Source organism: Symphalangus syndactylus, chromosome X (assembly GCF_028878055.3).
Source record: "Symphalangus syndactylus isolate Jambi chromosome X, NHGRI_mSymSyn1-v2.1_pri, whole genome shotgun sequence".
Taxonomy (NCBI): Eukaryota; Metazoa; Chordata; class Mammalia; order Primates; family Hylobatidae; genus Symphalangus; species Symphalangus syndactylus.
The window spans coordinates 85,034,199-85,058,089 of record NC_072447.2 but is presented as its reverse complement, the minus strand read 5'-3'; the positions used below and the strand labels follow the sequence as shown (position 1 = coordinate 85,058,089).

The 23,891-nt window shown below is 39.6% G+C and overlaps 1 protein-coding gene across 4 annotated transcripts in view; it reads left to right on the top strand.

Annotated features, from left to right (window-relative positions):
* The window catches only part of CYSLTR1 (cysteinyl leukotriene receptor 1), a 127,281-nt gene that overhangs the window by 52,607 nt on the left and 50,783 nt on the right, over nucleotides 1-23,891 (top strand). For 2 of the 4 annotated variants that reach the window (XM_055269518.2, XM_055269517.2), the window contains exon 1: nucleotides 6,887-7,387. The exons of 1 other annotated variant lie outside the window; for it this stretch is intronic. The gene's annotated coding sequence lies outside the window, so the exon portion shown is untranslated. Of the gene's footprint in view, nucleotides 1-6,857; nucleotides 7,388-23,891 lie in introns of those variants that run through there. One more of the 4 variants, XM_055269516.2, reaches the window with a different exon arrangement.

Here is a 23,891-nt window from a genome sequence, read left to right as displayed (position 1 = left end):
TACCAAGTCAGCAGAGTTAAGATGTAGGAAAGTTCTTAATGCTCCAAACCAGAAATCATTCTTTCAGACAGTGTCTAATTCCAGTCTGGCAACTTTAAAATATAACTCTGAGAGAGCAAAACCATAGTGTAAATAAAAATAAAGCTACATTTACTGGAAACATAATTTGTGCCAGGCACTGTTACATTTAAGGCTTTTAACCACCCCATAAGGTAGTCAAATTATTGGCCCCGTTTTACAGACAAGGAATCTGGGGAACCAAGAGCTGGAGGTTGGATAATTTGTCCAAAATCACAACCAGTAAATGGTGAAACAAAGATTCCGCCCAAATCTATTTACCTCCAAAGCATAAGCTATTAACAACTAGGGCATACAACCTCTCAGAATGCTGTTTCTTCTGCATCACTCTACCTCCTCTAGGGTAGGGGATGCTGAAATGAAAAAAGAAAAAGAGGGAGTAGGTGAAAATATATTTGATTTGCTCCAAAAATTTTGCTCCAGCTAGTACTGTTGGTATTTTTTGAAAGCCAGGATGTTTCATCAAGAGAGGTGAAGCTAGGTTAAGGGCTGGGCCCTAAAATCAAATATTTAAATCAATTTCCCTTGGCTAGAGGGTTAGCTGGTCCCTGCTGAGGTAAAAGAAATATGCCAAAGACAACTTCAGAGCATGTCTCTGGGGAATTTCCCCTGTTACTAGGAAACAACCGAGAGGTTGTTTTTACAGCTATTTACAGTTCACAAGCACTTTCATGTGCATTAGCTCACTGTTCCCAGTGCAGTACAGGGTGAATAGCATTATCCCTTTAATCTTATTAATTACAAATGAGAAAACTGAGACTCATAAGATGTAAGTGACTTGCTGTGACCCAGGTCATCCCAAAAGTGATGGAGCCAAAATAAACCTAGGTCTTGGGATTCCAATTTCAAGCCAAGTGAATGTTTTCCATTTACCTTCAGAGAACTCCAACAGCTAAGGCAGTTTTACAAATAGTACTTCAATTGTCCCTAAGCCTTGTTCTTACACCACTCCCTAACACACAAACAGGAAACACATACAAATAACACCTGGCAGATGCTGCCGTTGTGGTAAACATAGCTCCATATGTAAAAGTGGTCCTTTGCAACTAGATACTCAATGGCAATAATTCCCTGCCCTAGGAGGATAACACCCTTCAAGACCCCAAGTTATCTCAAAGTTACCCAAATATGTCTCTCCAAGAAAATATTTGTAAGAAGGCATGCAGTATTTTGGGTGAGAGAAGGCATTGGGTAGGAGAGGAGGATGAAGACATGGGCAATAAAATAATTTTATCTGCATAATGCCTTACAGTTTATAAAGCCCTTTCATGTCTTTCATATTATTTGATTTTTAAATTCTGTGAAATAAACAGAGCCGAGATTATTGTGATTATTTTTTCTAATAAGAACACTAAGACTCAGAATGATGGAATAATCTATCCAAGGATGGAAAAAAAATCATCTTGAGGGAGCCTCAAGGTTTTTGAGGGATCCTCTCTGGATTCAGTTTCCTCATCTATAATATGAAAGGGTGGGGCTAGATTTATTTATTCAACAAATCAAACAAAGCAACACTACAACTAATTTGCATCATAAGTTTCCTCATGAGTAGAATAAGAGGAAGACGTGGATGCTCTCCCTGGTTCTCTTCAGCTGCAACATTCTATGGAAATAGAATCTGCAGGACTCTAGAACTCACCCAGATTTGTAGGGCAAGCTGAAATTTGGCCCAGGCTCTCTGTCTCCCAAACCTGCCTGGTAAGTAAAAGTGGAGGGAGTTGACTCTATAATCTAAACATCCTCTCTGTATCCTTCCCATGCCCACCAACCCAGGGCGTTAAAGTCACCATTACCCCCATCTTCTCATTGCATAATCCATGGTATGTTTTTCACATCCAGTTCTCCTCATTGATAGTGGATGATCTCTCCTATGACAGTCAGTCTTTGGGCCAATTCTCGTTAATGAATCTGAATTTTTTCAGAATTTTTTTTTATTTTTACTTTTATATTTAGGTTCAGGGGTACATGTACAGGTTTGTTACATGGGTAAATTATGTGTTGCTGAGGCTTGGTGTACAAATGATTTTGTCACCCAGGTAGTAAGCATAGCACCTGATAGGTAGTTTTTTGACCCTTGTCCCCTCCCAAACTCCCCCCTCAAGTAGTACCCAGTGTCTACTGTTCCTATCTTTATGTCCATGTGTATTCAATGTTTAGCTCCCACTTATAAGTGAGAACATGCATTATTTCTAAACTTGACACATTTTTAAGTGATTGTAGACAATCTCCCTAATTAAGGAAAGGCCTAGCTCTCACTGAAGGTCTTTGCCTAATTTCTCCATTACTAATCCTCTCTTGTAGCAAAAGTTGAGGTAAGAGCAAGTCTAACTGGCTCCAGTTCCTAGGCTTGGAGACCATGAAGCAGGTTTCCTGACCACACACACCCGCAGACTCTCTGTCACCTCAGCTGCCAAAATTTCCTCCAACCCAGCCCACTTCCCCATCCATACTCCTCCAGCTGAACTCAGGGGCAAACACTAAGCAGCAGGAAGTAAAGCTGGAGCTCATCATAATCATGACACCTTTCATTTGTATAACTTTTTTGTTTTTTTTTTTGTTTTTTTTCACTGACCCTTTATGAATATTTTCTCTTTTGGTCCTGTCAGGAGAGAAAGGCAAGAACTGCAAAAATTTATGTAAAGGAGCTCTGTCATCCATGCTAACCAGATCCCATGCCCCCCAAAACACTTTAAAGCCCACAAATAGAGTCACACACACTCAATGTGCTTGAACCATGCTCAGAGATCCACACTGAATATAAATAAATATGTAGAGGTAGAAACAAATCTGCTTTCTCTTCATTAGATGCCCAAAAACCTGGGTTCTTTTCCCAGCTTTGGCACTTAATTATATGAACTTGTACTGATATTCTTTACCCCAAGCTAGGTATTAATTTTAACATCTGTCCTAACTTTGTGCTGTTCAATGCAGTAGCCACATTCACATGCGGCTATACTTCTGAGTGCCTGAAATGTGGTTAGTGTAATTAAAATACAGAACTATTTATTTATTTTATTACTTTATATTTAAATCTAAATAACCAGGTGTGGCTAGTAGTTACTGCATGGCTAGTGGTGACAGCACAGAATAATGCACATAGTAATGTAACATTACTTAGATGATCTGTACCATCTCTCCTAGGTGGTCTGTGCTGTTCTGTTCACAGGGTTCATTCAACCTCATCCAGCACTCTCAGAGGGCACTTGCCTCACTAAAAATGACAATCCAGGGTTGTTTTATACCACGGAATAGGCCCTGGGGCAGGAAAAATGAAAGTTGTAATAGCCATATTTCCACAGCCAGCCTAATTTTTTTCATTGTCTCCGTGTTTCTATAAGCTGAGACTAAAAGGTGAATCATGGCTATTCTAGTCTCTGTGAATGAATGTGATAAAAGAAAAGCCTTAGACAAATTAAAGTTAACAGAGTTTAATTGAGCAAAGAACAACTTGTGAATCAGGCAGTCTCCGAACCAGAAAAGGTTCAGAGAGGCTCCAGTGCTGAGGTATGGTTGAAGATTTACAGATAGAAAAAGGAAAGTGACATACAGCAAGTCAAAGTGAAATAGAGAAACAGCTGGATTGGTTACAGCTTGGCGTTTTCCTTATTTGAACATAGTTGGAACAGGTGGTTACCTTCGTTTGGTCAACCTTGATGATTGGCACAAGAGTAGGTTACAGTCTGTTTATACTTCTAGTTAGGTTATAGTTCACTATGTACAGAGAAACCTTTAGGCTGAACTTAAAATATTTCCAAGAGACAGCTTTAGGCTAAACTTAATTTAACAAGCATATATGTCTGTATAGAGCTGGGCTTTGAGTATAGTCATGCTCTTTACCCTTCCAAAATGCAATTAGTATTGGCTGTGAAAAAATTTCAGTACTGGAGAAAGAAAAATTACTTTTTGATTCTGTGGTAAAATAATGGCATCTTGAGAGAGCCTCTTTCTAGCCTGCTTTTTCATCTATAATATGAAAGGGTTGGACTAGATTTATTTATTCAACAAACCAAACAAGGCAATGAGCTAACAGCTGAGGAAACAATGATGAATCAGACATGTCATACCCTCAGGAATTCAATTTAATATAAAGTCTGAACCAGATGATGATTTTTCATTACCTCTTTCAGCTCTGAGTCCACATAAGCTATGAATCCTGTCACTTACGTGTGAACGCTGTTGTGACTGAAAATTCTTTATCTTTCTACCCAAGTCTTACTTCATTGAGACAGATTTCTCATCCAACTACATGTTATCCCCCTCTCCCTCACCACTCCCTTTTTGGTCTTCCCTACCTCAGTAAGAAAGTAAGAACTGAAGGAGTCTGGGAAAATGAGCAAGAGTAGAGAGACAGCAGCAGACAGGTATCATTCTGGGCACTTCAACTTTTCCTAAAGTGAAAGAGAATGTTGAGAGTAGATATGTAATGAAGATGGATGGATGGGAAGAGAAAAGATAAAGAGATGAAGAAAGGAGGCCGGGCGCGGTGGCTCACACTTGTAATCCCAGCACTTTGGGAGGCCGAGGCGGGCGGATCACAAGGTCAGGAGATCAAGACCACGGTGAAACCCTGGCTCTACTAAAAATACAAAAAATTAGCCGGGCGTGGTGGCGGGCGCCTGTAGTCCCAGCTACTCGGAGAGGCTGAGGCAGGAGAATGGCGTGAACCCGGGAGGCGGAGCTTGCAGTGAGCCGAGATCGCGCCACTGCACTCCAGCCTGGGTGACAGAGTGAGATTCCGTCTCAAAAAAAAAAAGAGATGAAGAAGGAGACAAGGAGTCTGATGTCATTTATAGCAAATGTGGTGTAAATTGATCCAGCTGTACAAGGCAAAGACCCATTTGGGAATGGGTGAATCACTGCCTTTCCCATTGCTCAAGAACAGAAAATTAGCTAATGAAAGAAACAAGTAGGGGAGCACAAAGAAGAACCACAAGAAACACCCTCTCTGCCACAGCTATTTTGGTGCCAACTTGAAGCTCAAGGATTGAAGGGGGCCTGCCCCTCCACATCTGTGGGTATTTCTCATCAGGTGGTACGAGAGACTGAGAAAGAAATAAGACACAGAGACAAAGTATAGAGAAAGAACAGTGGGCCCAGGGGACCGGCACACTCAGCATGTGAGGACCTGCACCAGCGCTGGTCTCTGAGTTCCCTCAGTATTTATTGATCATTATTTTTACTATCTTGGTGAGGGGAGTGTAGCAGGGCAACAGGTGGGGAGAAGGTCAGCAGGAAAACATGCGAGCAAAGGATCTGTATCATGCATAAGTTCAAGGAAAGGTACTGTGCCTGGATGTGCATGTAGGCCAGATTTATGTTTCACTTTACACAAACACCTCAGTGTGGCAAAGAGTAACAGAGCAGTATTGCTGCCGGCATATCTCGCCTCTAGCCACAGGGCGGTTTTCTCCTATCTCAGAATAGAACGAACGGGAATGGTTGGCTTTACAGGAGATATTCCATTCCCAGGGAGGAGCAGGAGACAGAAGCCTTCCTCTTATCTCAACTGCAAAGAGGCCTCCCTCTTTCACTACTCCTCCTCAGCAGAGACCCTTTAAGGGTGTCGTGCTGGGGGATGGTATCAAAGCAGAAACAATTTTTCTTGGTACAGATCAAAATGGAATTTCTTATGTCTTCCTTTTCTACATAGACACAGTAACAATCTGATCTCTCTTTCTTATCCCCACAAAGGATCTAGCTCCTTTCTCTTTTCTTCATTTCCTAAGTATGAATTGCCCTTCCACTGTAGCTCAAAATGGCTGTAACATTTCAGACTGGAGGAAAAGTGATAATTCACTCTTTGTCTCACTTATAAACTTTCCTATAGATATTTGGGGATCCAAACTCAGTTGAAGAAATACTAGTTTGAATGTCATTTTAGTTACTAAAACTCCCTAAGAGAGGATTAGAAAGTCTAGTCTTGAATCCAAATGTTAACATCCCTTCGAATGTGGTTGGATAGCCTTTTCCTCTACTATCACCATCACCACCACAATCCAGAACTCTGTGAAAAGAGATAAAGATTCAAGGGGCCGTAGAGCGATTGCCCCAGGTTGGTTGTGAGGTAATTCTTGTACCTAAAGATACAAAATTTGAGTAAATGACTTTGTTCCTACAGCAGGTAGCAAGCCAGAAGGCTACTGCTGGGCTCATATTTTACAAGTACGTAAAACTAGTTGTTAGTTATGGGGCATGTTTACAAAGTGTTAAAATCAACATATTTATGCCCATCTCCATATAGAATCTTCTTAATATAACTCAAGATAATTGATGTAACAAATTCACACCACGATCTTATCAATTTGGTTTTTAACATCAAAGTGCTGCCCCAGGCTTCAATCAGCACATACCAGACTGCTATGCCGCTATTCTCCAGAAGCCATATTGAGCACCCCACAGCTCTAACACCTCAGAGCCTAGCCAAAGGCCAAGAACACTTGCCTGATCCCCCGGATTTCCAACACAGGACCATTGACAGCAAGTCCAGTCATTCCAGATCATCTTCAGTGGGACAAAAAAAGAAAAAAACAGTTTTAATCCAATGGAGGCAATTTATTGTTATGAAGATTTCAGGAAACAAAGCTCAAAAAGGAACCAGAAAGGAAAAGGCTTTTTAGAATGTGGATAGAGCCACAAGTGTCATTAAGGAGAGAGAGAGAAACAGAGAGATTAAATTTATGTTGCTTAAGATCAAGTTTCACATAATGCCAGTTATATTAGCATATACTGGCAGGATTATCTTTCCCCACCTACAAATAGTCTAATGACCTCACAGTCACAGAAATCAGAGATAACTAAGTTGAAGAGAGAACACTCCTCCCTGCTTCTCATCTTAAAGCAGCTGAATAATTTCCTGAGAATTCTATTCCTGAAGCTAGGAAGAAAAGTTTATTTATACATACACGCAACCTGCAAGTCTCCAGTTTCTATTCTTCCTTCCTCTCTGACCCTTCCCCTCCCCCACTTTGCACCAGAGAAGTCAGACTCCGGGAGTGCTTTAACAGTTTGAAGGCTAATCTGAAAGAGGAAGAAGAATCTGTATATCTGTATATATTGGCTAGCAAATGTGCCCTGCTCTCTCCCCTCTTAAAAATAGCAGCAACCCATCTTTGCAAAGAAGCTTGCCTATAGAGCAGGCACTCTGTGAATGGACTGTGCTTTTACGACCCTGCAGAGTATCAAGATACTGTGCAGCTCACCAACAAGGATTAGTTGCAAGGACTGGTAGATCAAATTTACTGAAGACTTGGAGCTTGCTTCTGAGAACAAACGCAAAAGGACAGTAAACTGTGGACCTTGAAGTTAGCAGGTAAGGAGACTCACTATTCAGTACTAAGACCAGAACAGTATGTAGTAAAATGTTGCTGATGGTAAATTTTAGCAAATTCCCAGGAGTTTGGGGACAAGTTATCTGCCTTGCCTGCTTTAAGTTTGGGTGCTAGTATGAATTTTTTCTGCTTTATTTCTTAGCCAGAAGTCTGATAATATGATCAGTCTGTCAACAAATATTGCTCAGTGCTTCTGCTAGGGCTCAATGTGGCAAAATACAGAGGAGACACACTCCTCAAGCCTCCAGTGCCTTTGTAATTAAGCCAGAAATGTAAGATATATTTTCAAATCCCCATTTTGAGGGTTCAGTGGAGTTTCTCTAATGTAGTGGCATTTTCCTTCAATATGGAAAATAAATATGTAGTGATTACTGAAGGTAAACCAGTGGAGAGTAAAATTTTCACAAGGTAGTTTCACATTTGTTATCCCACCTGAACCTTTCAACATCCTATAATTTAGACAAGGTAGATGTTACTGTCCATGTTTATGAATGAGAAAATAGACTCAGAGAGGCTAAAAAATTTTCTTGAAACACACCGTACAACTAGAAAGTGACCAGTTCTGGCCAGAGACTGTAAAAATAAAGCTCTCTCAACTATAAATGAATAGAAGAAAATTGCATGATCTATTTAGTAACTCAGACACATCTGGTGTAGACTAAGTTTACACAGAGCCAAAAATTCATACATTTTAATAAAATCTTTAGCCAGGAACATCTTTCTACTTAGCGACAAAAAAAGCTGTTTTCAAGAGGAAGCAAATGGGTCGGTGAGTTCCACCTACTGAATTCAGTGGTTCTGCTTTCCAGTATTCTGATTACTTTGAAACCTAGAGAGAAGCTATGATACCATATGTCTAACAAATGATTATTTTAAAAGAAATTGTAACTAAATCTGAACTAGACTGTACACTATTTTAAATACAAAAATATTTATATTTTTATAATGCATTATAAAATACAAAGGACTGCATTACATTTAAAATACATTAGGAAAATTTGTTACAAGACAATTTTAACTTTATTACAGAAGTATTAATCATTCAGAAATGTTTTCTGTTGTTGTTTTACTATTAATGGCTCAATTAGAACTAAAAGCTATCTGTTTTTACATCATAAACAACCTCAAGTGCTATATTTACGTTCATCCATGATAAAAAATTGTTCCCCAGTTCCTCTAAGTATTGACTACACCAGCCAATCAGGGTTCCTCCAAATAAAATAAGTCAGTTTGGGAGCCAGTAAGCACACAGATAATGGTAGGTTAAGAAAAGTTTGCTATTTGCTTTTAGACTTAATCTAGCATGTTAGTGTATTCCTAACCCAGAATCATCAATTCTCATTTTCTACTACCTCCCCTTAATGAAATTTTGATGAATTTAAAAACTATTTATCTGTCATAAAAGCAAGATTCTTCCACAGTATAGAAAATTATAAATTTGTATTTTCAGTATAATTGGCCAGTAATAAAGGATAATAAAGGGAAGGTGCTGATTCTTAAGGTACATACCCAACCTTGTGAATTCAATACTATGAATGGTAACTATCATAATCTCCCAAATAACATTGCCCTGTATGGACCTCTACTTTGGTCCATTTTGTTATTCTCATGTTCCTAACACCTAACAGTGGCTGCCCTAAACTATCTTGCTACATGGATTTCAATGGGAGAGAAATGGGGTAACTGGGATAACTGGGAGTTCACCCTTGCTTTGACATGTAAACAACTGGGTGTTCTCTGGCAAGTTAACAGCCATTAGTATTTCTTGGTTCCTTTGTGTATCTAATGCAGTAATGAGTTTATGGGAATATTTTCTAAATCTCTTAAAATGATAAATATAAAATCTGAAAGCAACTTGAAAATACAAACCACCATCAGAAGGATTTTGTTTAAATTCCATTCATTCCAGGAGGATAAAACATATAACAAAACTGATTGCATGGGGAGATAGTAGGGCTAGCTACTTTCTATTCCCTAGACTATATTTCTAGGTCAGGGACATCACTCTAAGTCTCAGCGACCTCATCCTACTCTTAGGACCTGTCAGTAGCATCGAACACTCTGGATTATAGTTGTCACTAGCCCCATTAGCCCTACAATACTTATGCACACCTCAATGTGAACTCTAAAAGGAATAAAATATTTAAGAGTAGTATTTAAGAAGTATTTCTGTGAAAGCACTATCCACCTTTTGTTGTTACTACTTTAACCAAGCCCATTGATTCTTAGGATTATATGCTAAGGATTAAACTAGTTTTTTGCAGCAAGTTTAGAATGCAACATAATATCCCACTACTCTTTCATAAAACCACTTGTTCAATCACAGATTTGGTTATAATACAAATCATGTTTTTAAAATATATAAGTATGTATAGTTGTGTGTGTGTGTGTGTGTCTAAAATAAAAAGACCTAAAGTCACTTTTATCTCTCACTCCAGTGTTATTTGCGTTTCAGGCCACATGAACATCTATGTGGTATGACTTAAGGGTCAGTGAGAAAAGCTTTCCCAGTTCAATCAGATATGAACAAACTGTTGAAAGATATATTTATATTAGTCAACCCTACAAAAGATAGATTAGTCAGTAAGCCACTTTGTTGCTTTGCAGTGCAGAAATAAAACTGTTGGCTGGGTGTGGTGGCTCACGCCTGTAATCTCAGCACTTTGGGAGGCCAAGGTGGGCAGATCACGAGGTCAAGAGATTGAGACCACCCTGGCCAATATGGTGAAACCCCATCTCTACTAAAAATACAAAAATTAGCTGGGCATGGTGGCGGACGCCTGTAGTCCCAGCTAGCTACTCGAGAGGCTGAGGCAGGAGAATTGCTTGAACCCAGGTGGCAGACGTTGCAGTGAGCCGAGATCGCACCACTGCACTCAAGCCTGGCAACAGAGTGAGACTCCATCTCAAAAAAAAAAAAAAAAAAAAAACTGCTAAGAAGTCTGATAGACTCATAGCAAGAAGTACATATCTTCATCCCTACAGAAAAGGCAATAAAGAAAGCCATTCCTTTATCTAATTTGATTAGATAAATCCAGACATCTTAGGTCCATTAATTCATGTTACAATCAAGGTGCTAAAACACCCTCAGATGGCAATTACTTTTGCCTTTAATTAAGAATTCTTTATGGATTAGTAGAAAAGGCCACTGCATAAATTCTTCTATCCTGCTGCTTCATTCTGTCTCATCTCACTCCATCTCATCACGACCTCTCCTTTCTCTGTGCCCCACAGTCCTTCTTCTAGATTGGGGGGGGTGGGTACATATGGAAGAAAAGAGAAAGAAAAATATTTTAAATTTGGGGGATAAGTTAGGAAGAGGTCCTTATAGAAATAGAGGAAAAGAGATAGAAGAGTAAACATAAGCCCTGGGACATTTAACACATAGTTGATTTTCCTTTTGGTGAATAAAATGTCATTATCTTGTTTAGAGTGCTTTCAGAATCAATACAACCCAGACATTTGAGCTCCTACATACGTGTAACTGATTGAAAAGAAACAGGAGTTCAGATCTAGACTTAAGGTCCTTGAGCTAAAGAAAAAATAGGAGACATTTGGGCATTCTTTTATTTTTCATCAATCCCTTTTCCCTAAAAGGGAAAGAAAAATCCAGTTTTGAATAGGATTTCAAGATGTCTAAAGTATATGACTTGTTAAGATTTCTCATAAATTCAGATTAACAGTGTTTGTTTCTACAAAGAGTTGTCTTTGTGTTGTCATGGATTCACCAAGCTAAGTAGAATTGAGCTAATAATAACAACACTCAAACATCTCAGATGTGTCTTACATACTTATTCCAAAGTTCCTAGGAAATGTTCAGGCCTCAGAAGGTAATAAAGCTTCTTTTCATTACAAATTGGTTACCATTTGTGTTTGATCTGAATTTGAATTCTTACTTAAGACAAAGGGCCTTAAATAAAAAGCAATCTCCTAGAGAACAATTATTTTGCAACAGCCAGACATCTAAATGCCAAGATGATAGAAGCAGGCCTCAGAGTTAGCTGTGAGCAATGACCTCACAACATCAGAGGATTCCAAGCTGCTGGTAATTAGGTAGAGAGTTATAGAGGTATTCCTGGAAAAAGGCCCTCTAGTTAGTGCTTTACAAAAAGTTCAAAAGTATGTGTGTAGGTTGCAACACATTTCTATCACCCAAACTAGGGGTGAAAGTATCCTCCACTATACACTGTCACCCACACTCATGCACTCCTCAAGATCTCTATTGCCTTTTGGTAACTTTCATTTCCCTTAAGTTCTGGTCTTATGCATCCTTTTAATCTGATTACACAGGATAAAGCATTTTTGGCACAGTACAATGGAAGGGGACACACTGTCACTAGTTCTGAATGCCACAGTCCAAGGTTCTTTTTGGTTTGACAGTGTTGTGTGTTTAGATTCCAACTGTCTGACAACAGAATGGCCTGAATTGATGGGTTTGACATTCTTCTCTTAAGGAGAATAAGAGACTACAGAAGAAACACCTGAGAGCTGTCAGCAACGAAGTATCAGTTCCCCCATAGTTTTTAATACCAATGAGAATACATATCCTTGGAAATGTATTCCCAAAAAGCACATCCTTGTGAGCAGCACATCCCTGGAAATACGAAGTAAGAAAGCTACTTATTGTAATGATAGGGCTAAAGTGATCACAGACAGAAGGATCATTCTGCCCTCCTCCCCCAAATCTTTTACTATGATGTAAGAAAGTCACTGGGATCATTAGTATAGCCTGATGGTTTGTAAATTAAATCTCCATAGAGGATGAGTAGCTTTACTCTAGTCAATCAATAAACAATCACTCAGTAAACATCAAATACATGTTTTCCTATGTGCAAAGAGAGATATGATTATGGGGTGGTGTGGTCAAAGTAGGTGAGCCTTATATGAATAAGAAAGAGAATAATAAAAATTTACATTTTAAAGAGCTTTGTAATTTACAAAACACTCATATTTGTTGACTCTCCTATTCATTCAGAGATTGATTCAACAAACATTAATGAGTGCCTACTGTATCAAAAGATTAATACAGCATTGTCCCTAACCTCCCTGAGCTCAGAATTACAGGATGGCACAACCAACTTTTTTTTCATTTGACAGTAATAGGCTACATGGAGAGGAGAAAAGAGGGCACTGGGGAGATGTTCAAATAAAAACAGGGCTCCACTGAGCTGCACCCTCTTAAAATATGTTTTCTGCATCCTGCCACTGCTCAGCAGCAGAAGAGGAAGTATCGGTTTTAGGAGCCCTGAGTCCCAGCCTCCCCACTTCCTCTTCTGCTTTGGCCCTGCCTTCATCACCCTACTCCTGTTGGCAGTCCTCCAACACATACAGACTATCTAGTGCATGCTAGTATTTACTAGAAAGGTAAAGGAAATCTTGGCAGGCATATAACTTAATAGAATCATAAAAGTACATCCAGATACTGATTTAATCTTTCTGTCTCTGCTGTTGGTTCAATCCAAAAACACCCATCAGTCTCATTCAGACCCTATAATCAAACACATCCTTGAGTCTTTGGATTTCCATTAGTCTCTGACATATGGCACTTTTGAACTCTCCTCCAGCCCCACCAGACCACTTATGCCTTTTTTTTTTTTTTTTTTTGAGACAGGGTTTCACTCTTGTTGCCCAAGCTGGAGTGCAATGGCGAAATCTCGGCTCACCGCAGCCTCCGCCTCCCAGGTTCAAGCAATTCTCCTGCCTCAGCCTCCTGAGTAGCTGGGATTACAGGCATGTGCCACCACGCCCAGCTAATTTTGTATTTTTAGTAGAGATGGGGTTTCTCCATGTTGGTCAGGCTGGTCTCAAACTCCCGACCTCAGGTGATTCACCCACCTTGGTCTCCCAAAGCACTGGGATTACAGGCATGAGCCACCGCGATGCCTTCTTTGTTTTAAGATCTTTGCCTCCCTTTCCGCCCAAATGTGTAGATTTAATCTGCTCCAGCCCCTTTCGTTTCTTCTCTGGTGATTTGTAAAGTGCCCATTCATGGTCCCCTGCACTCTGTGAATTTTCAGGTTTCTTTTAAATAGATTCTACCCTACTAGATGTATCCACACTTTACTATCACTTTACACCATGATTTAGATTCTTGCATAACAGAACCTGCACTTACACACACACACACACACACACACACACACACACACACACTCCTTCCTCTGATCCTAGACATCCACCCTGGGAAATGAGATACTCTATTACTCAAAAGCTCTTAAAACCACACAGTTACTCTTCAAAGTTGCCCAATTAGGAGAGGAAAAGAGCAAAAAATGAATAAAGCAATTCACTGCTACTAATGAGCCATGAGCTTACTGTCTAAATGGGTGTGACAGACATGTAAGCAAAAAGAGTAATTACAGCAACAACAGAAAAACAGAGAGCCAAATCATGAGTGAACTCCCATTCACAATTGCTTCAAAGAGAACAAAACCTAGGAATCCAACTTACAAGGGATGTGAAGGACCTCTTCAAGGAGAACTACAAACCGCTGCTCAATGAAATAAAAGAGGATACAAACAAATGGAAGAACAATCCATGCTCATGGGTAGGAAGAATCAATATCGTGAAAATGGCCATACTGCCCAAGGTAATTTACAGATTCAATGCCATCCCCATCAAGCTACCAATGACTTTCTTCACAGAATTGGAAAAAATTACTTTAAAGTTCCAATGCAACCAAAAAAGAGACCACATTGCCAAGTCAATCCTAAGCCGAAAGAACAAAGGTGGAGGCATCACGCTACCTGACTTCAAACTACACTACAAGGCTACAGTAACCACAACAGCATAGTACTGGTACCAAAACAGATATATAGACCAACAGAACAGAACAGAGCCCACAGAAATAATGCTGAATATCTACAACTATCTGATCTTTGACAAACCTGACAAAAACAAGAAATGGGGAAAGGATTCCCTATTTAATAAATGATGCTGGGAAAACTGGCTAGCCATATGTAGAAAGCTGAAACTGGATCCCTTCCTTACACCTTATACAAAAATTAATTCAAGATGGATTAAAGACTTACATGTTAGACCTAAAACCATAAAAACCCTAGAAGACAACCTAGGCAATACCATTCAGGACATAGGCGTGGGCAAGGACTTCATGTCTAAAACACCAAAAGCAATGACAACAAAACCAAAATTGACAAATGGGATCTAATTCAACTAAAGAGCTTCTGCACAGCAAAAGAAACTACCTTCAGAGTGAACAGGCAACCTACAGAATGGGAGAAAATTTTTGCAATGCACTCTTCTGACAAAGGGCTAATATCCAGAATCTACAACGAACTCAAACAAATTTACAAGAAAAAAACAAACAACCCCATCAAAAAGTGGGCAAAGGATATGAACAGACACATCTCAAAAGAAGACATTTATGCAGCCAAAAAACACATGAAAAAATGCTCATCATCACTGGCCATCAGAGAAATGCAAATCAAAACCACAATGAGATACCATCTCACACCAGTTAGAAGGGCAATCATTAAAAAGTCAGGAAACAACAGGTGCTGGAGAGGATGTGGAGAAATAGGAACACTTTTACACTGTGGGTGGGATTGTAAAGCAGTTCAACCATTGTGGAAGTCTGTGGCGATTCCTCAGGGATCTAGAGCTAGAAATACCATTTGACCCAGCCATCCCATTACTGGGTATATACCCAAAGGATTATAAATCATGCTGCTATAAGACACATGCACACGTATGTTTATTGTGGCACTATTCACAATAGCAAAGACTTGGAAACAAGCCAAATGTCCAACTATGATAGACTGGATTAAGAAAATATGGCACATATACACCATGGAATACTATGCAGCCATAAAAAATGATGAGTTCATGTCTTTTGTAGGGACATGGATGAAGCTGGAAACCATCATTCTCAGCAAACTATCTCAAGGACAAAAAACCAAACACCACATGTTCTCACTCATAGGTGGGAATTGAGCAATAAGAACACATGGACACAGGAAGGGGAACATCACACGCTGGGGCCTGTTGTGGGGTGGGGGGAGGGGGGAGGGATAGCATTAGGAGATATACCTAATGTTAAATGACAAGTTAATGGGTGCAGCACACCAACATGGCACATGTATATATATATGTAACAAACCTGCACGTTGTGCACATGTACCCTAAAACTTAAAGTATAATAAAAAAAAGAAAATTAAACAACTTTTTAAAAAAGAGTAATTAAAGCACTGTAATAAATGAAAGAAAAGAACCATGCACACGGGAGTATTCATAGAGAATGATAACTTCAACCTAAATCTTGAAGTATAAGTAGAAATTTGCCAGGTTCACCTCTTGATTATTTAAGTGTGAAAGAGGATGCATAGATCACCTTCAAGTAGCTAAGGCATAATGAGATAAGGATGCTGAACTAAGTTGGTAAAAAAAAAAAAGAAGAAGAAGAAGAAAGAAAGGGTCAGGAGGCATTGCAAAATAAGAATCAACAGGACTTGATGAGGGATAAAATAAGGATAGGGTGGAGTCAAAGATGACTGCCAGGTTCTATGCCTGACTGACTGGAAGACTATTACTGTCATTGAAAAAATAGAAACATAAGATGGGGAAGTTAATTTTGAAGAGAAGGTTGTATTTATCTGAAAATATATTTGAAATTTTTTAAAAGACAAGAGATCCAAGTAGAGCAATCTAATAAGCAGCTGAAAGTGATAGACTAAAGTTTAGGTATGTCATTTGTGGCTGTGGTGGACAGAGATTTGAGTCATTTGCATGAAAGTTTTCTTTTTATTTTTAACTTCTTCTTAAGTTCAGGGGTACATGTGCAGGATGTGCAGGTTTGTTACATAGGTAAATGGGGTTTGTTGTACAGATTATTTTGTCACCAAGGTATTAAGCCTAATATCCCTTAGTTATTTTTCCTGATCCTCTCCCTCTTCCCATCCTCCGCCCTCCAATAGGCCCCAGTGTGAGTCGTTCCCTTATATGTGTCCATGAGTTTTCATCATTTAGCTCCCACTTATAAGTGAGAATATGTGGTGTTTGATTTTCTGTTCCTGCGTTAGTTTGCTAAGGATAATGGGCTCCAGTTCCATCCATGTCCCTACAAAGGACATAATCTCATTCCTTTTTGTGGCTGCATAGTATTCCATGGTGTATATGTCACACATTTTCTTTATTCAGTCTATCATTGATGGGCATTTAAGTTGATTCCATGCCTTTGCTATTGTGACTAGTACTGCAATGAACATACACATGCATGTGTCTTTATAATAGAAGAATTTCTATTCCTTCAAGTATATGCCCAGTAATGGGGTTACTGGGTCGAATGGTATTTCTGTCTCTAGGACTTTTAAATTTAATTTTAATAGTATTGGGGGAACAGGTGGTTTCTGGTTACATGGATAAGTTCTTTGGTGATGATTTCTGATATTTCAGTGCTCCCATCACCCAGGCAGTGTACACTGTATCCAATGTGTAGTCTTTTATCCCTCACTCCCTTCCCACCCTTCCCCGAGTCCCAAAAGTCCATTATATCATTCTTACGTCTTTGCATCCTCATAGCTTAGCTCCCACATATAAGGGAGAATATAAAAATGTTTGGTTTTCCATTCCTGATCTACTGCACTTAGAATAATGGTCTCCAACTGTATCCAGATTGCTGCAAATGCCATAATTTCATTTGTTTTTATGGCTGAGTAGTATTCTATGGTGTAGATATACAACATTTTTTATACAGTCATTGGTTGATGGGCATTTAGGCTGGTTCCATATTTTTGCATTTGTGAATTGTGCTGCTATAAACATGCATGTGCATGTGTCTTTTTCATATAATGACTTCTTTTCCTTTGGGTAGAAACCCAATAGTAGTATTGCTGGATCAAATGATAATTCCACTTTTAGTTCTTTAAGTAATCTCCATACTGTTTTCCATAGTAGTTGTACTAGTTTACATTTCCACCAGCAGTGTAAAAGTGTTCCCTTTTCACCACACCCATGCCAACATCTATTATTTTTTAATTTTTTAATTAATTCTTGTAGGAGTAAGGCAGTATCTCATTGGGGTTTTAATTTGCATTTCTCAGAAAATTAGTGATGTTGAGTATTTTGTCATATGTTTGTTGGTCATTTGTATATCTTCTTTTGAGAATTGTCTACACATGTCCCTTTTCCACTTTGTGATGGGATTATTTGTTTTTTCTTGCTGATTTATTTGAGTTGTTGTAGACTTTGGATATTAGTTGTTTGTCAGATGCATAGTTCGCAAATATTTTCTCCCATTCTGTGGGTTGTCTGTTTACTAATTATTTCTTTTGCTGTAAAGAATTCTTTTAGTTTAATTAGGTCTCATCTATTTATTGCTGTTTTTGTTGCATTTGCTTTTGGGTTCTTGGTCATGAAGTCTGCCTTAGCCAACATCTAGAATTTTTCCAATGTTTATGGTTTCAGGTCTTAGATTTAAGTATTTGATCCATCTTGAGTTGATTTTTGTGTAAAGTAAAAGATGAGGATCCAGTTTTATTCTTTTATTATTACTATTATTATTATTGTTATTATACTTTAAGTTTTAGGGTACATGTGCACAATGTGCAGGTTTGTCACATATGTATCCATGTGCAATGTTGGTGTGCTGCACCCATTAACTCGTCATTTAGCATTAGGTATATCTCCTAATGCTGTCCATCCACCCTCCTACCACCCCACAACAGGCCCCGGAGTGTGATGTTCCCCTTCCTGTATCCATGTGTTCTCATTGTTCAATTCCCACCTATAAGTGAGAACATGCGGTGTTTGGTTTTTTGTCCTTGCGATAGTTTACTGAGAATGATGATTTCCAGTTTCATCCATGTCCCTACAAAGGACATGAACTCATCATGTTTTATGGCTGCATAGTATTCCATCGTGTATATGTGCCACATTTTCTTAATCCAGTCTATCGTTGTTGGACATTTGGGTTGGTTCCAAGTCTTTGCTATTGTGAATACTGCCGCAATAAACATACGTGTGCATGTGTCTTTATAGCAGCATGATTTATAGTCCTTTGGGTATATACCCAGTAATGGGATGGCTGGGTCAAATGGTATTTCTACTTCTAGATCCCTGAGGAATCGCCACACTGACTTCCACAGTGGTTGAACTACTTTACAGTCCCACCAACAGTGCAAAAGTGTTCCTATTTCTCCACATCCTCTCCAGCACCTGTTGTTTCCTGACTTGTTAATGATGGCCATTGTAACTGGTGTGAGATGATATCTCATTGTGGTTTTGATTTGCATTTCTCTGATGGCCAGTGATGATGAGCATTTTTTCATGTGTCTGCTGGCTGCATAAATATCTTCTTTTGAGAAGTGTCTGTTCATATACTTCACCCACTTTTTGATGGGGTTGTTTTTTTCTTGTCAATTTGTTTGAGTTCATTGTAGAATCTGGGTATTAGCCCTTTGTCAGATGAGTAGGTTGCAAAAATTTTCTCCCATTCTGTAGGTTGCCTGTTCACTCTGATGGTAGTTTCTTTTGCTGTGCAGAAGCTCTTTAGTTGAATTAGATCCCATTTGTCAATTTTGGCTTTTGTTGCCATTGCTTTTGATGTTTTAGACATGAAGTCCTTGCCCATACCTATATCCTGAATGGTATTGCCTAGGTTTTCTTCTAGGGTTTTTATGGTTTTAGGTCTAACATGTAAGTCTTTAATCCATCTTGAATTAATTTTTGTATAAGGTGTAAGGAAGGGATCCACTTTCAGCTTTCTACATATGGCTAGCCAGTTTTCCCAGCACCATTTATTAAATAGGGAATCCTTTCCCCATTGCTTGTTTTTGTCAGGTTTGTCAAAGATCAGATAGTTGTAGATATGTGGCATTATTTCTGAGGGCTCTGTTCTGTTCCATTGATCTATGTCTCTGTTTTGGTACCAGTACCATGCTGTTTTCGTTACTGCAGCCTTGTAGTATAGTTTGAAGTCAGGTAGCATGATGCCTCCAGCTTTGTTCTTTTGGCTTAGGATTGACTTGGCGATGCGGGCTCTTTTTTGGTTCCATATGAACTTTAGTTTTTTCCAATTCTATGAAGAAAGTCATTGGTAGCTTGATGGGGATGGCATTTAATCTATAAATTACCTTGGGCAGTATGGCCATTTTCACGATATTGATTCTTCCAACCCATGATCATGGAATGTTCTTCCATTTGTTTGTATCCTCTTTTATTTCATTGAGCACTGGTTTGTCGCTCTCCTTGAAGAGGCCCTTCACTTCCCTTGTAACTTGGATTCCTAGGTATTTTATTCTCTTTGAAGCAATTGTGAATGGGAGTTCACTCATGATTTGGCTCTCTGTTTGTCTGTGATTGGTGTACAAGAATGCTTGTGATTTTTGTACATTGATTTTGTATCCTGAGACTTTGCTGAAGTTGCTTATCAGCTTGAGGAGATTTTGGGCTAAGACAATGGGGTTTTCTAGATATACAATCATGTCATCTGCAAACAGGGACAATTTGACTTCCTCTTTTCCTAATTGAATACGCTTTATTTCCTTCTCCTGCCTAATTGCCCTGGCCAGAACTTCCAACACTATGTTGAATAGGAGTGGTGAGAGAGGGCATCCCTGTCTTGTGCTTCCAGTTTTTGCCCATTCAGTATGATATTGGCTGTGGGTTTGTCATAGATAGCTCTTATTATTTTGAGATACATCCCATCAATACCTAATTTATTGAGTTTTTAGCATGAAGGGTTGTTGAATTTTGTCAAAGGCCTTTTCTGCATCTATTGAAATAATCATGTGGTTTTGTCTTTGGTTCTGTTTATATGCTGGATTACATTTGTTGATTTGCATATGTTGAACCAGGCTTGCATCACAGGGATGAAGCCCACTTGATCATAGTGGATAAGCCTTTTGATGTGCTGCTGGATTCGGTTTGCCGGTATTTTATTGAGGACTTTTGCATCAATGTTCATCAAGGATATTGGTCTGAAATTCTCCTTTTTGGTTGTGTCTCTGCCAGGCTTTGGTATCAGGATGATGCTGGCCTCATAAAATGTGTTAGGGAGGATTCCCTCTTTTTCTATTGATTGGAATAATTTCAGAAAGAATGGTACCAGTTCCTCCTTATACCTCTGGTAGAATTCGGCTGTGAATCCATCAGGTCCTGGACTCTTTTTGGTTGGTAAGCTATTGATTATTGCCACAATTTCAGAGCCTATTATTGGTCTATTCAGAGATTCAACTTCTTCCTGGTTTAGTCTTGGGAGGGTGTATTTGTTGAGGAATTTACCCATTTCTTCTATATTTACTAGTTTATTTGCATAGAGGTGTTTATAGTATTCTCTGATGGTAGATTGCATTTCTGTGGGATCGGTGGTATCCTCTTTATCACTTTTTATTGCATCTATTTGATTCTTCTCTCTTTTCTTCTTTATTAGTCTTGCTAGCGGTCTATCAATTTTGCTGATCTTTTCAAAAAACCAGCTCCTGGATTCATTAATTTTTTGAAGGGTTTTTTGTGTCTCTATTTCCTTCAGTTCTGCTCTGATCTTAGTTATTTCTTGGCTTCTGCTAGCTTTTGAATGTGTTTGCTCTTGCTTTTCTAGTTCTTTTAATTGTGATGTTAGGGTGTCAATTTTGGATCTTTCCTGCTTTCTCTTGTGGGCATTTAGTGCTATAAATTTCCCTCTACACACTGCTTTGAATGTGTGCCAGAGATTCTGGTGTGTTGTGTCTTTGTTCTCATTGGTTTCAAAGAACATCTTTATTTCTGCCTTCAATTCATTATGTACCCAATAGTCATTCAGGAGCAGGTTGTGCAGTTTCCATGTAGTTGAGTGGTTTTCCGTGGGTCTCTTAATCCTGAGTTCTAGTTTGATTGCACTGTGGTCTGAGGGACAGTTTGTTATAATTTCTGTTCTTTTACATTTGCTAAGGAGAGCTTTACTTCCAACTATGTGGTCAATTTTGGAATAGGTGTGGTGTGGTGCTGCAAAAAATGTATATTCTGTTGATTTGGGGTGGAGAGTTCTGTAGATGTCTATTAGGTCTGCTTGGTGCAGAGCTGAGTTCAATTCTTGGGTATCCTTGTTAACATTCTGTCTCGTTGATCTGTCTAATGTTGACAGTGGGGTGTTAAAATCTCCCATTATTATTGTGTGGGAGTCTAAGTCTCTTTGTAGGTCACTCAGGACTTGCTTTAAGAATCTGGGTGCTACTGTATTGGGTGCATATATATTTAGGATAGTTAGCTCTTCTTGTTGAATTGATCCCTTTACCATTATGTAATGGCCTTCTTTGTCTCTTTTGATCTTTGTTGGTTTAAAGTCTGTTTTATCAGAGACTAGGATTGCAACCCCTGCCTTTTTTTGTTTTCCATTTGCTTGGCAGATCTTCCTCCATCCCTTTATTTTGAGTCTATGTGTGTCTCTGCACGTGAGATGGGTTTCCTGAATACAGCACACTGATGGGTCTTGACTCCTTATCCAATTTGCCAGTCTGTGTCTTTTAATAGGAGCATTTAGCCCATTTACATTTAAAGTTAATATTGTTATGTGTGAATTTGATCCTGTCATTATGATGTTAGCTGGTTATTTTGCTCGTTAGTTGATGCAGTTTCTTCCTAGCCTCAATGGTCTTTACAATTTGGCATGTTTTTGCAGTGGCTGGTACCGGATGTTCCTTTCCATGTTTAGTGCTTCCTTCAGGAGCTCTTTTAGGGCAGGCCTGGTGGTGACATAATCTCTCAGCATTTGCTTGTCTGTAAAGGATTTTATTTCTCCTTTACTTATGAAGCTTAGTTTGGCTGGATATGAAATTCTGGGTTGAAAATTCTTTTCTTTAAGAATGTTGAATATTGGCCCCCACTCTCTTCTGGCTTGTAGAGTTTCTGCTGAGAGATCAGCTGTTAGTCTGATGGGCTTCCCTTTGTGGGTAACCCGACCTTTCTCTCTGGCTGCCCTTAACATTTTTTCCTTCATTTCAACTTTGGTGAATCTGACAATTATGTGTCTTTGAGTTGCTCTTCTCAAGAGGTATCTTTGTGGCATTCTCTGTATTTCCTGAATCTGAATGTTGGCCTGCCTTGCTAGATTGGGGTAGTTCTCCTGGATAATATCTTGCAGAGTGTTTTCCAACTTGGTTCCATTCTCCCCATCACTTTCAGGTACACCAATCAGATGTAGGTTTGGTCTTTTCACATAGTCCCATATTTCGTGGAGGCTTTGTTCGTTTCTTTTTATTCTTTTTCCTCTAAACTTCACTTATCACTTCATTTCATTCATTTCATCTTCCATCATTGATACTCTTTCTTCCAGTTGATCGCATCGGCTACTGAGGCTTCTGCAGTCTTCACGTAGCTCTCGAAACTTGGCTTTCAGCTCCATCAGCTCCTTTAGGCACTTATCTGCATTGGTTATTTTGGTTAAACATTCATCTAATTTTTTTTCAAAGTTTTTAACTTCTTTGCCATTGGTTTGAATTTCCTCCTGTAGCTCGGAGTAGTTTGATCATCTGAAGCCTTCTTCTCTCAACTCCTCAAAGTCATTCTCTGTCCAGCTTTGTTCCGTTGCTGGTGAGGAACTGCGTTCCTTTGGAGGAGGAGAGGTGCTCTGCTTTTCAGAGTTTCCAGTTCTGCTGTTTTCTCCCCATCTTTGTAGTTTTTTCTACTTTTGGTCTTTGATGATGGTGATGTACAGATGGGTTTTTGGTGTGGGTGTCATTTCTGTTTGTTAGTTTTCCTTCTAACAGACAGGACCCTCAGCTGCAGGTCTGTTGGAGTTTGCTAGAGGTCCACTCCAGACCGTTTGGCTGGGTGTCAGCAGTGGTGGCTGCAGAACAGCAGATTTTTGTGAACTGCAAATTCAGCTGTCTGATCATTCCTCTGGAAGTTTTGTCTCAGAAGAGTACCAGGCCGAGTGAGGTTTCAGTCTGTCCCTACTGGGGGGTGCTTCCCAGTTAGGCTGCTCGGGGGTCAGGGACCCACTTTAGGAGGCAGTCTTCCCATTGAGATCTCCAGCTGCATGCTGGGAGAACCACTACTCTCTTCAAAGCTGTCAGACAGGGTCATTTAAGTCTGCAGAGGTTACTGCTGACTTTTTGTTTGTCTGTGCCCTGCCCCTAGAGGTGAAGCCTACAGAGGCAGGCAGGCCTCCTTGAGCTATGGTGGGCTCCACCCAGTTCAAGCTTCCTGGCTGCTTTGTTTACCTAAGCAAGCCTGGGCAATGGCTGGCACCCCTCCCCCAGCCTCACTGCCGCCTTGAAGTTTGATCTCAGACTGCTGTGCTAGCAATCAGCAAGATCCGTGGGCGTAGGACCCTCCGAGCCAGGTGCGGGACACAATCTCCTGGTTTGCCGTTTTCCAAGCCTGTTGGAAAAGTGCAGTATTAGGGTGGGAGTGACCCGATTTTCCAGGTGCCATCTGTCACCCCTTTCTTTCACTAGGGAAGGGAACTCCCTGACCCCTTGCACTTCCCAAGTGAGACAATGCCTCACCCTGCTTTGGCTCAGCTGGCGCACATGGTGCGCTAAACCAACT